At 42.2% G+C, this 14,236-nt stretch overlaps 1 protein-coding gene across 9 annotated transcripts in view; it reads left to right on the plus strand.

The window, feature by feature from the left end:
• Positions 1-14,236, plus strand: part of GRAMD1B (GRAM domain containing 1B) — a 171,267-nt gene that overhangs the window by 81,852 nt on the left and 75,179 nt on the right. The gene's annotated exons all lie outside the window — the stretch shown is intronic.

A 14,236-nucleotide genomic window follows, 5' to 3' on the forward strand; every position in this document is an offset into this window, starting at 1 on the left:
CTGCAAACTGATTTATTTCTAAGTGGGAATGAGGCCATTGATCATTAAGAAGAGTTATTTGCCCCTCTCCCTGCAAGTACCTGCAAGTTGGCAAAATTAATACCAACTTGGGTACCAGTTCCAGAGGCTCTGACTGTAATCTATTCAGTGCCAACCACTGAGACAAAGTTTTACAAAAAGGTAAGGGGGAAGGGAGGAAGGAACCAAGCAAAAGATGCAGGGAGAGGGAGAGGATGACATTGCATGAGGTTGCTTTCCATGTCTCTGTTACATTTCCAGGTAGCTATAACACTTGACATTTGGGAGTAAACAGCTTACAGTAAGGTTCCAGACAGTCTGAATTCTTTCTGCGGGAAGTAAAACCTTTCTGTCCAGCTTTCTTCATCCTCTGTTATGGGATAATTTACCCTTTATTTGACATCTTCTGTGAAGTGGGGATGGAGAAGGGCAGATACCAGGGAGGCAACTGCTAATCTCTGCTTCTGTAAGTAAAACAGCCAGCTTTGTACTGAATGGTTGACTGGGATGGAGGAAAAGTCTGTCTTCTGAATGATTCAGCAGGAGGTGAAAAGAGAAGATAAAAGAGGTACTTGGCTGGTCTGTGTGGTTGCATTGAACAAATCTCATGTCCACTTCTCCTCCAATTGCTGGGGGGGGGGGCGCAGAAGAAAGTTCAGAGACTGACCATTTGAACTGGTCTTCCCCCTTTCCGAAATATAACTATCTCCTTTTTCAGCATCCTCATTTTTGCCTTGAAGGAGACTATCTGCATTAGCCTTGCTAATGGTTGCTGTCCTTTGTTTTGTTCCTTGGACGCAAGTGTTTGCATGGACTGTGGAGGGAGGTGGTGAGAGAGAAGAAAGCACTTTAGATAAAAGCAACATCATTATGGGAATGGGGAGAAGCAGGCAGCTTGGAAGAAACTCTGAACTATAGGGCTAATCCCAGTCACGAGCATTTGATTTTACTAATTTCCTATTACTAATTTCCAAATCCTTTCCCACTCTGACGCAGAATTCTTTTTAAACCTCGTCTCCTTAATGTCGCTTCTCTGTGCATCTTATTCTGTGGAAAAACTCACTGGAGAAGCCTGGAGGCAACTGTGTCTTTAAAATTGCTTCTCCCATGAGAAAGGAAATGAGAAAGCAAAGTGCAGTTCCCTGTGCAGCGGTCCTCTTCTGGAGCTCTCTTACTTGTCTGCCCATGTGAGGCTGAAACGTCAGAGCTTCACTTAAAAGGCCAACTTTTGACAGGAAAGAAAATCAACCAGGAATGTCAAACCAATGCAGCAGTGACTTTGCATCTGTTTGTTATAGGATCTGAGATCCCTTCTTTCCATACTTTCCATGGTATGTATTGGTGTTACTGGTGCTGATGTTCTCTTTCTCTTGCATGGATTTAGCAGCCTCTTTTTCTCTATTTCCTTCCAACCGTGTTTTTTTCAGGAGATGTTTAAAGAGTAGGGCAGGTATTTTTTGGCTTTTTAATGAAGTTTGGGGGAGTGTCCCTGTAGACTGACATTGGCATGAGTCCTGGGCACAAGCTGCTTGCCACTTCTCCGTTCTTCTTTTTTCACTACATTTGTTTCCTGACCAGTTGGATGTCTGTTTCTGTGAGTCCTTGCGGTAAGATGGTAGCACATGTCATCCCAATACGTCATGCACCCTAACAAGGTCAGCCTTTTCAACCATTAGTATCCTCCTTTCCTCTCCCACTTTTTCCCAGCTCTGGCTGTATTGTCCTTGCTTGCTGAAATGTAAATCTCCCTGGTCTGTGTGCAATTCCTGACCCCCCCCCCCCCCATACCCACTGGCCTAACCCTTTTGCCCTTGCTGCCGCATCACTCCCTCCATTCCCTTTCTAAAATGTGATTTTTTTTAAAAAAAAAAAATTGATCCTTGCAGAGACTCAGAATCAGGTCAGGCTTCCTTAAACAGCTCTCCATTTAAATATGCTTGGTCTGTTTTCCCTGCACCTGACGGCCAGATTCAAATATCCCAAGGAAAGGCTCGCCTGAAGCAATGGATTTCAAGGGTGTATCCGGACTAATTGAAAAGTCCTGTTTTTTGTTCCCATTCTTTCCAATTTTAGACTGGGTTAAAATGCGATTGACCCGGGGAGCTGGTATCAAAAGTCTTTTTGTACAAGGAACTGATAGAAAATATTCTGGGATAAGCACAACACCTATGGATCTCCAAAATAAAATCAGAAAGAACAAGAACCAAATCTGGGGCTTTTGGTGTTTTTAATCAGTCTGGATTTAAGAGTATTGTGGATGCCTATCTTGATCCTTTTCCTGTCGTAAGACAGGCTCTGACCTTCCTACTCTGACTAAGGCTGCATACGCACTGCAGAAATAATCCAGTTTGACAATGCTGTAATTACCATGGCTCAGTACTATAGAAAGCTGGGGTTTGTAGTTAATGGTGGCACCAGAGCTCTCTGACAGAGAAGGCTAAATGTCTCATAAAACTACAACTCCCAGAATCCCATAGCATTGAGCCATGGCAGTTAAAGAAGTGTCAAACTACATGGATGGATCAGTGAGGAATTCTTTTGCTTCTTACGTATTTATGCCCCCTTTCCTCAAATAAACTCAGGGCTGCTTCCATGATTTCGCCTCCTCCTCCCACCTCCTTATCCTCACAATAAACTTGCAAGGTAGATCAGATTAAGGGTGCATCTACACTGTAGAAATAATGCAGTTTGACACCAGATTAACTGCTATTGTATCCCTATCCTACAGAATCCTGGAATCTTTACTTTTGTGAGGCACCAATACCCTTTGGCAGAGAAGATTAAACTACAGAACCCAGGATTCCATAAAATAGAACTGCAACACTTAAAGTGGGGTCAAACTGCATTGTTTCTACAGTGCAGATGCACCCTAAGAGAAATTATCTTGTCCAAGATCTCTGTGTGAGTTTCATGGCAGAGTGGTGATTTGAACCCGAGTCTCCAGAATACCAGTCCAGAACTCTAGTCACCATTGAGGTCAGCACTTTTGGCCAGTTTGGATTGGGCAACATGACTGAAGAAAAAGGTATGTTCAGTTGGCTTGAGTCTAATCTGCACTGCAAAAATAATACAGTTTGACACCACTTTAACTGCCATGGCTCAGTGTTATGGACCTCTAGGAACTTTGTAAGCCTTTTTAGAGTTTCATTTAAAAGATAATGCCCAAGATCCCGAGCATAATAGGTAATGACTCATTACTTTGTGATATTGTGACTACTTCCCTTAGAAGACTCACAACTCTTCTAGTGAATTGTGATGATGATTATTGAGCCACACTGTGCAAATGTATTGGGAAGCAATGGGATTAGCTAATATCTTGTATTAACAATAACTATGGAAAAAACAAACAGGGAAGCTGTATTGTCTCATTCCTGTAATAAGAAAGAGGGAGCCATTCGTGGTATTAGACTGTGGGCCCATCTACAGTGGTGTTCGACACCACTTTAATTGTTGTAGCTCTACCATTTGGACTCCAGGGATTTGAAGTTTTACAAGGTCTTTAGCCTTCTCTGCCAAAGAGTCCTGGTGCATCACCAAACTGCAAATCCCAGGACTTTGTAGGAGGCAGCCATGGCAGTTAAAGTGGTATCAAACTGCATTATTTCTACAGTGTAGATGCACTCTCTGGTCTTTCCCATGGATGTCTGTTCATACTTTTGTAATATTTTATTCTCACAGGCCAGTTACAGCAGCTAGCTTACGGTCAAAGCTGTCTTTCTAGGTTTGCCCTAACTGCCGTAGGGTTAGTAAACAAACTGTGCGTTAGCTAAAAAGAAAAGAAATAAAACCGGAATGGATTTTTAACAAGCAAAGATTAACCTGTAAAAATGCCAACTGGCATCTTTGGCTTCATAGAGTATTTGACGGTAATCGTCAAATAATCATCTAACAATATTTGAACAGTCAATGGACTGGTGTGCCAATCTTATGAGAAATGTAACTTGGGAAAGATTGGATTGAAACTGGAGTCTGTGCAGATGCGAAAAGGTAGCTTTGCCAGAAGTGGGATAGAGGAAACACAGCCCAAGACACACACACACAAAAGATAACCAGCAAGAATATAGTATGAAAACCAAACCAATGCCTGCATGCATCTGCAGGGCTTTCACTGAGTAAACAATGAAGGGTTTAAAAGGATTGTAATGAAGTTGTACAAGAATGCAAATGAACAATTCACTCTTTAGACCATCAATGAAAAGGTGCTGTCCACTAACTGAAATGCAAAGCAGCAACAAGATTCATAAATACAGGTTGACTCTCCTGTATCTGGAATGCTTGGGACTTGAAGTGTTTTGGATTTTGGATTTTTTTTTTAATTTTGAAATACCTGTATTAGCATAAATGTATATAATGAGATATTTTGGTGATGGTACCCATGAAAAAAATATTTTGGTTTTTGCAATATTTTGGCTTTTGGAATTCCATATAAGGGAGATTCAACCTGTATTTTCACACACTCCAGTCCATCAGCAGAGACATGAACAAAGGCAGTGGCTTCGTGGAAATATGTATATATATGTGTGTGTGTGTGTGCGTGTGTATAAGAATAAGAAATATTCTTATTTATACAATAAATAAATATACAATAAGAAAGATGCTTCTGAGGGAGAGTTTTGAACTCAGGGAAACTGACTTTTGGTAAGCCACTTTATTGCTTTCAACACTAAGTGGCCAAACATTTGAAAACCTGTATCAGCTCACCCAATACATTGAAAATTTGGAGCAAGGGAAATGATTTGCATCTTTCTGAATCTTATTATATCCAACTCCCACAATCGTATAAATCTGCTTTATACCTAGGCCCTTAATACCACTTGGTACTGCACCCAAAGAAGTAGGTTTATATCTATGAAAGCTCATGATAAAATAAAAACCAGTTAGATAAAGGTGTTGCCACATTTCTTTTTTTCTCTCTCTTACCCTCCCTTCCTCTTTTTTATTTTAAGAAGTATTAATAGTGTGGTGTGTTCATAATATGCAGTAAATGCATACTAAATGTGAAAGTGATAAATCTGTTACAGTAGTAAATGCATATATTGCCAGGTCAGCCCATTAGGGAACTATGACTGGCTGCAAAGCCAACTTTGCAAATATATGCAAAGGTTGTTAGTTAGATCCAATACAGGGAGAGGTGGGATACAAATAATAATAATAATAATAATAATAATAATAATAATAATAATTAGTTCTCAGCTCAAAAAGATTCCAGAACTTGTGTTGATTGTCCAAAAACCCTGTAATAACAGGGAATTTTAAAGCATTCAATAGGTTTTCGGATCCATTCCCTTTTTATCCAGAAAGGAGTTGCTTTATTTATATTCTTATTTATGTGATTTCTACCATGTCTTTCTCCCATAATTCAGACCCAGGAAAACTTATTAAGTGTGTGTGTGTATTTCACTTAATCATTAATCACTTACTATTGTCAAAGTAATGTTCAGTCTTTCCTAAAAGTAGAAGCCCTGGTCTTGAAGAGTCTATGGGTATAAAGGACTATCAGCATTTTTAGGGTTCATAAGACACTGCAAAGACCAGCCGTAGTACAGTTACAAAGAAGTCTCCGAAAGACAGGGAAATAATTCGCAAGGCACTGAAGTTGGCTGAGAGCTTTGCCTGTCACACACCAGTGCACACAACAAGAGTGAAAAGAAAGAGAAACAAAATTAACTGAAAAGGCTTTAAATGTTAGGAGGAAGAAGAGAAGAGAAAAGGAAAAGCCTCCAAGAAGGTAACGGTACGGATAGAGGAAGGGTTACTTGGCACGTATAATGAAGTGCAAGGACTGCAAAGGAAGACAGAACCCTAGAAGTAATGCCTGCAAAAATACTGAATCTTCTCTGAGTCAGCATGTTGCAACCCTGGTGTTTCTGCTGCCATGAGAGTATATTTGAAACTACATCTTTCAGCTAGGAACGGTCTCTCTCCCCTTTGGGAGTGTCTTGTAACCGTAAGGAAGGCTTGTTCTCTATGGTGTTATTGCTGCAGGAGCAGAAGTGGCAGAAGCAGAATTAAGGACGATGCTTCCACCAGCAGTGCATAAAGGGAAGTGTAGTTCCAAACATGAGGAGTTTATCACAGGAGGCTAGTAAAGCACAATTCCAGTAGGTTCCCATTGTGGGAGAAAAGAGGGATATAATCCCTTGAAATAAATAAAAATAAAAAAGGACAATAGTGTCTTTGGTGGATACAGGTTGGGTTTCCCTCATCTGGAATTCCAAAATCCAAAATACTCCAAAGACCAGAACTTTGTTCATGGGTGGCTGAGATAGTGACACCTTTCTTTTCTGATAGTCCAGTGCACACATACTTTGTTACATGCACAACATTATTTAAAAAGATTGTACAACACTACTTTCCAGCTAGGCGTATATGAAACATAAATGAATTTTGGGTTTAGACTTGGGTCCCATTTCCAAGGTATCTTCTTATGCACATACATACAGGTATTCCCAAATTCAAGAAAACCTGAACTCCAAAATGCCTCTGATCTCAAGTATTTTGGATAAGGGAGATGCAACCTGTAATTCAATTCAGCTGTTTTTCCTAATCTTCCTTTGTAATTTTCTTGTTCAAGGAAACTGTTAGCATGATATATATGAAAAGGATGTAATGATGGGGGTTGGCTATACTGAGTCCCATTCATGTGGCCAAGGCAAGTTATTAAATAGTTCCAGTTTCAGGCACTCTGAAATCATTGTAATCAACCTACTTCCATATTTTTACCTTTCCATTGGGTTAAAGGGATAAAGATACAATAGCTTCTCTAGGTAGTGATGTTGCACTTGCTCTATGGCTCCACTGGGTTGAATCAGTTTTCCAGCAGGAGACTAACTGTGCATCAGTCATTTGGCTTCCAGGAATTTAAGCCAAGGACAGCCAACTGGTTCTCTAGATACTTTTGGCTTGCAGCCTTCAACATCCCTCACCATTAACAAAGCTGGCTAGGTCTGATGGGAATTGTAATCTAGTAACAAATGTGAAATGTTACAGTTGCCAATATGCTTGAAGCAGGTTGGCAGGTCATCTTGTAGCCATATGGTGGCTACAGTCTTTCAATACAGTTAAGGAGGAGGAATGGCATTTTAAACTTTGTTACACCTTGTGAATTGGGAGGAGAGCTAATGGTTCTTTAGATTTATTAATCTGGATTAGATTAATTTGCACATGTGTATCTGCATGTCTTCAATGTATTTCCAATTTATGGTGACCCTAAGGTGAATCTATCACAGGGTTTCCTTGGCAAGGCGTGTTCAAAGAGGGGTTTGCCTTAGCCTTCCTCTGAGGCTGAGAGTGTGACTTGCTCAGGGTCACCCAGTGGGTTTCCATGGCTGAGTGGGGATTCAAACCTGGGTCTCCAGAGTCATAGTCCAATGCTCAAACCACAGCATCACGCTAGCACACAATTTACACTGTAATATCATATCAGCTAAGGGGCTATACAGATTGCTCTTAAGGGGTGGCATGCAGCCAGCCCTTTCCTGACCAGATTAGGGCTGTAGCAACTGCACGCCAAAGCTCTGATCTGGCCTCTGGAGAGCGCAGAAAGGAGCAGCAAAAAGCGGCTTCTTTTTGTGCTCTCCAAAGGGCACCATAGCCATGGTGGTGTGGCTTTATGATGCCCCTTCAGTGCTGCATCATGTGGATGCAGCGCTGGTGTTACATTATGACGGCATGCACTGTGTGGACCGGTGTGTGCCAAAATGGCACCATGGGGGTGGAGTGAAGGCATCCAGTGTGACGATGTTGTGCCCTGACCCTTCCCACAGGCCTGCACAAAGTGCCAGTCTGTATAGGCCCTTAGTGCTTAAAATAGTACTTAACATTTATATAGCATTTTTAGATTATTCTGTGTTTCATATGCATTATTTCAGTATTCATTGCACCACGTTTGGGTAGTATTTCTCCATGTTGTAGACACCGGGGGTCAGGAAAATGCTGACGTTAAGTGAGAGGAACTTGCCAAATGCTATCCTGAGAACCTGGGATTCCTAGACTTTGTAATTCACAATATGTGCAATTAGCCAGCAGTTCTCAAGAGTGAGTCCTGTAATTACCTATTCTTGGAAACATAACCCTTGCAACTGAATGCTACAACTAACATAAGGCTTCTCTTTCTTTCTTTCTTTCTTTCTTTCTTTCTTTCTTTCTTTCTTTCCTATGCTTGATACTAGATACCTTTCTAGCAGTGTTGCTAAGTAGTATGGCTTTTTTTATACAAAAGGGGGAAATAAAGTTTAGTGAGAAGCTAGTATATTAAACACCCATCTTCCTCATTTGCTATGTGCAAAACATGTTATGCAAAAGAGAAATCCACGAGAGAGGTGCACATAAACACGCTTCTCTCTTCTCTTTCTCAGTCATTTGTGTGTAACCCTTGTTTATAACTGGACACACAAATACTTGCTGTATGTCTGGTACTATATGTAAGAACATTGATGATGGCACTTTGTCTATTATGGGGGGGAGGAGGGAATAGATACAAACTAGTTAGCTAGACTTTAAAAGGATGCCCTTTGTGACAGTAGGATTTTGGGTTACCTGTCTTCTCTGACACAATACCCCATCGGTGTAAGCTGTAAAAAATGATGACAAGAGCATCACTGTACATAGGATTTTTTTAAAAGTAAAGGATCTTTACCTAGGAAAGTCTAAATTTAAACAGTACTTGTAGGAAAAACAAAAAGAAGATGTGTGAGATAAATCCAATTTCAGTGATCGGCATTTTGTTGAGTTTGAGATTTGGGGAAGAAGGTTTAAACCAAAGGTCTTATGGAAGATGTTGGTTTAGAACAAGGGTTCCCCACCCGGGGTGCAAGATGAAGTTTCAGGGGTGTGTGTGTGTGTGTGTGTGTGTGTGTGTGTGAGACAAAGATACTTATATGAATCTGGGTTCAGGTCTCTCTTGTCAATGAAAACTAAATCTAGGAAATGCTTGAAACCACCGACAGAGCTGCAGATCATAAGTGAGCAAGAAAGTTCCATGTTTTGACAAAACCTTGAATGAGAAGCAGGAACAATTGGGATTTATTTTACTATTTACATTCACTCCTTGGATAAATTAGAATCTAATTGCTCACTTTAGATTTGCATTTTATGCACTAAGCTAAAAACATATTTTGTAAAGCTCAGTATGTTCAGCCACAGTATTGTGTGTGGTTCAGTTTGTAGATCAAAAAATGAGAAATCAGACGTCTTCCATCTTTAAACATGATATTACTTTTGTAGGGGTTTGGGGACATTAACCAAACATTTCCTATGGCTGTGGGGCATAGAAAAGCTTGGGAACTACTGGTTTAGAGGAAGAATGTAGCTGTGCCTATTAACTTTGTATGTGGGGTTTTATTTTTTAAAAAGAGAAAGTCATTTTTTTCTGGCAGCAGCACCTTCTACAGCCAAACCTTTTCTTGCCGTCTCCCCTGCTAGGGACACAGTTCACTTTCTGGGGTTGTTTCTGTCCTTCCAGTCAGTTGAACGCATCCATTTCTGGAGCTGACAGTTCAGAGAAACCACATTGATTTACTGTAGTAAAGTAGGCCAGGAAGGAGAGCTGCAGTCACTGTGAACAGAGAGAAGCCATCCCTGCTGGGCAGGAAACCTCGAATGATGAATGGGGCTGCATGAAGTCATCTTTGTTCCGCCAATGGTAAGGCCTGATTGACTCTGGAAAGGCAGGGCCTCCGCTGCAGATACAGATGCCTCTCTCCATACACTCCACTTGGTACACATTCACCTTAGATGATGATGATGACTTGATGTTTTTCAATGCCAGAGCAGGCTGGCTGAGGCAGGATTCTCAGGGAAGGACCAGTCTTTTTCCAAGTGGGCTTTTTGGGGGGTGGAGGTGAGGTGAGTCTCTTTATTTGTTTCCTGGATGATTTTTTAAAATTAAACAAACAAACAAACCCCAAACCTCACCTTCTCCCTCCTTCTGTTCCTTTGTGCACTGGATCTTTGTTAAGTTTCTCCATCCACGAACATCAATGTCCTTAGCTCCTTTCTGGCTTCTCTCTTGAACCTTGTCCCTACCTTACCCTTGCTCTTTGTCGGCATCCATATGGAGCCTTTCACATATATCCTGTCTGTCTGTCTATCTGTATGATTCCTGTTTCTTCCCACATTTCCTGATGTCTGAAATTCATACAGCAAAATGCCTGGCATAGATCTTTCTTCCTTTTTCAATGAAAGGAAGGCAGGTCAGATGTCCCCGAATGGGCAGAGGATGGGGTGTGGAGGGAAACGAAAGTGGCTCTTTTCCTCAATGGTGTATTAAACCTTTCCTGATCAGTAGGAAAGCACTTAAAAAAAGTTTCCTGCTGAAACAGCCTTTATGACTCCTGCTGCAGCTTCTTCATCTTATCCCAGGAGCTTTGGTGTACCTTGACTTATGGCATAGGAGCCTGGTGTCCTCCATGCTTGAAAGACTGGGGAAGAGTCCCTTTCTCACCTCGCCCCCTTCTCTGGTTCTTCATCCACCTGTAGAACTGTGCGTCTTCACTTCTATCACCACCTCATGTTTTATTTTCCCTTCTTTCCCTCCCCCACCTTCCTTCTCAATGGCCCTGTTGACCGGCAGGCCAAGCAGAAAATATGGAGGCGTCTGATATGGCGACAGCAAAGGTAGGATGGAAATGCTGCCGGCCTCCTTGTGCGTAAGTGGCTTCGCTTGGCAAATTCTTCTTTTTCTTGCGTTGTCTTTACTTTCTTAACATCCTACCCCTGAAAACTGTTGTGGCCAGACAGCATGGCAAGATATCTCAAGAACTGGGTAGCGTTTGGCCCCATTGCAAAGGGAGGGATTTTCTGTTCTTTCACCTCTTCCATCCTATCCCACTACCCCATACTCCCCATTCCTTCTTCTTGGCCCTAGACTATTTATACAGTATAACCTGGATGCAAGTAGTTGCAAGATACAACATGGATGCTTCCCCTACCTTTCTGCAGAAAACATCCCTGTATACCAAGAATGGGGGAAGTGTGGCCCTATAGAGCTTGTTGGATTGCAACTCCATTAGCCCTAGCCAGCAAAAGTTGGGAATGCTGAGAGTTAAGAGTCCAGCATTTGGAGGGAGACACTTTTTCCATCCATGTGGTGGGATAAAAAGTGAGAAAGGATATCTGTTGTCTCCACCACGGACCTTTCTTAATGCTTTCCTGCCTTTGCATGCTGTAGGAAAAAGAGGGTTTTCTTGGATTGCTAGTGGCAAGTATGGTTGTAATATAGCAGCAATACACTCTAAAGGAGCAATACACTGCTAGTCTACTTGATTTTCAAATTGGAAATTGTCTGGGGAGAATGTCCAAGAGAGTTTCCACTTCCCTGAGGATAGGAAGGCATATGGGAAGAGTAAGGACTGCATCCCACTGGCATGTTCTCTACAGACTGTCGAGGAGTATCTGTGAAGACTAGTTTAGGCATTAGGCCAAAAGAAGAAGAGGAATGGATTATACAAAAGGGCTTTATATAGCCACTGGATTAAATATTGCCCATCCCAATTTGGACGAGGCTTGTATCTTCCATCATACCATGATTCTCAACTGAAGAGAAAGCATAGCATCTACAGCCACAGAGTGACAGGATGCATAGTCTCTAGTATTGCCATGATTCATGACATAGAATCAAGCACAATTTGTCTTTGCATGCAAACTTCTCTTTATCACCCCTGTGACACAAAGAATAGTAACATGCAAACCTTTCCACCTCAGGGAAAACTGACAGTGACACATTCCAACACCAAGTGATGGATGATGATGATGATGATGATGATGATGATGATGATGATGATGATGATTTGTCAGGGAGGAAAGCTGTGTTAATCTGGGCTGTAATGGGCTAGAGTCCATGAAAGCTTATGCCAAATGAAAATGCTTGCCACAATACTCTTTGTCACTTGACTCTGTTGTTTTTGCATGGATAACGATACAGAAGTAGGACCAGTTCAATAGTTGGTAATCTTATTTAAATGGGTTATGACAGAATCTGGATGAACATTTGTTATTTAGGCCTAGCCTAGAGAGGAAGAGAGAAAAAAGGAAGGCCCCGGTGCTCCAGGCCTCCATTCCATAGCTGTATGAAAGTTTGTGAGCCTATATTTTTTCTTAGGAAACATCAAAGCTCTCGGGTTACTTTTTTAATGCACCTCTCTTTGCTTTCTGATTCCAAAAATGTTGTTCAGTGTTTTTGAAGCACTGTTGAACCAGATGTAGCTTGATGTGTCATTTTGCACTTTGTCATAATCCTTGATGTATTTATCTCTTAATTCCCCTCGTCTGCCTTTGGCGTTTCCTCTTCTCTTATTATTATACTATTTCAGTGGAATGTAGCATTCAGGCACTTCTGCTCTTGATCTTTGCTGGCCTTGTTCTCTGCTTGGAGCTGGTTGCCATTATAATAATAGGCTACCATCCTGGCTTGTTATGGACACAGAGTCCATTTAAGAAGGAATGGTCTCTAAGTACATTTACCATCAGCATTTCTATGGATCTTGAATATATTGAATTGCTACCTGCCTTACAGTTAAGTCCCTTTTGGCTCTTTCACTGCTGCTGTCCATCCCAGAAAATGCCATCTGTTGGGTGCCAGATCCGGACTTCATGCCAGTCTAAATTGAATGTTATTGCTTAATACATATATACCACTTCTGGTTGTTCAAAACACTTTATGTTCAGCCTTTAAAGACTTGCCCATATTTCATCTCTCAAGACTGATGGAATGGGAGAGGGGATGAGATGCTAACATGCTTGAAGCCACTACTAAAAGTTTGGTGAGGTTGCCTTCAAGTCATTTCAGACCTATGGCAAACCTGCCATGGGTTTTTTCTTGGCAAGGTTTGTTCAGAGGAGGTTTGCCATTGCCTTCCCTTGAGGCTGAGAGAGTGTGACTTGCTCAAGGTCACCCAGTGGGTTTCATGGCAAAGCACTGGACTCTCTTTGTTTGGAGGTCTTTAAACAGAGGTTAGATGGGTATCTTTTGGAAGTGTATTCTGTGTTCTATATTCCTGCATGGCAGAGGGTTGAAAACATTGGCCCTTGGGGATCCCTTCCAGGTTTGTGATTGTATGATTGTACATATGTTTTGATTCATTGCTCCTTATACAAACTGGACCTCCCTACTATTTCCTTTTTGGAAGACTGTCTCTGCTTGCAGTCTGCTTGACCTCCAGTGTTTTAACTTTTGGAAAAGGGATGCACACTCAGCATTTGAAATTTCCCTCCCCCTGCCTTAAATTTCTCAGCCCTCCTGCAGTGCAGCTGCTTTGACCCATATTTCCCCAGGCGTGGAAGTCTCCTGACCCATTTGAGATCATGGCTGTTCCCTTCCCTCTCTTCTTGAGAAACTGCGTGGCAATGAGGCTAGATCCCATGCAACCACAGAGGGCGAAAAATGCTTGGTAATAAGACTTATGGGTTTAGAAAGTGGTAGAAAGTTTGAACAGACGTTGTTTCGTGGCTAGTTTGCTGGTGTGTACTCTGACAGTCAGTGTGGTGTTGTGGTTTGACTGTAGGACTGGGACTCTGGAGACCAGGGTTCAATTCCCAGCTTGGCCATTAAATCCACTGGGTGACCTTGAGCAAGTCACACACTCTCAGCCTTAGAGGAAGGCCATGGCAAACCTCCTTTGAACAAATCTTGCCAAGAAAACCCTGTGATAGGTCACCTTGGGCTCCCCATAAGTTGGAAATGACTTGAAGACACCCAACACATACATCTGCACTGTAGAAATAATGCATTTTGATGCCAGTTAAACTCCCCTGGTGCCACACTACAGAATCCTGGGATGTGCAGTTGGGCGAAGGGCTGAAACATTCTTCAGTTGAAGAGGCTGGTAAACCTACATATCCCAGGGTCCCAGAATCCTGGGATGTCAGTTGCATGAAAGGCCAAAGCACTCTTGGGCCAAGCAGGCTGGTGGAACCTCAGATCCCAAGGTGCCAGACTCCGGGAAGGTATAGTTTAGTTTAGGTACAGAATCTGGGGATGTGCAGTTGGGCGAAGGGCCCAAACACTCTTGGGCTGTGGAGCTGGCAGAACTACACATCCCAAGGTGCCAGAATCTGGGAATGTGCAGTTAGGCTACAGGATCTTGGGCTGAGGAGGCTGGCAGAACTACACATCCCAGGGTGCCAGAATCCTGGGAAGGTGCAGTTGGGCGAAGGGCAGAAACATTCTTGGGCCCAGCTGGCGGGCAGAACTACAGATCCCAGGGTGGCATGGCAGGAC

This window comes from Sceloporus undulatus, chromosome 6 (genome assembly GCF_019175285.1).
Source record: "Sceloporus undulatus isolate JIND9_A2432 ecotype Alabama chromosome 6, SceUnd_v1.1, whole genome shotgun sequence".
Lineage (NCBI taxonomy): Eukaryota > Metazoa > Chordata > Lepidosauria > Squamata > Phrynosomatidae > Sceloporus > Sceloporus undulatus.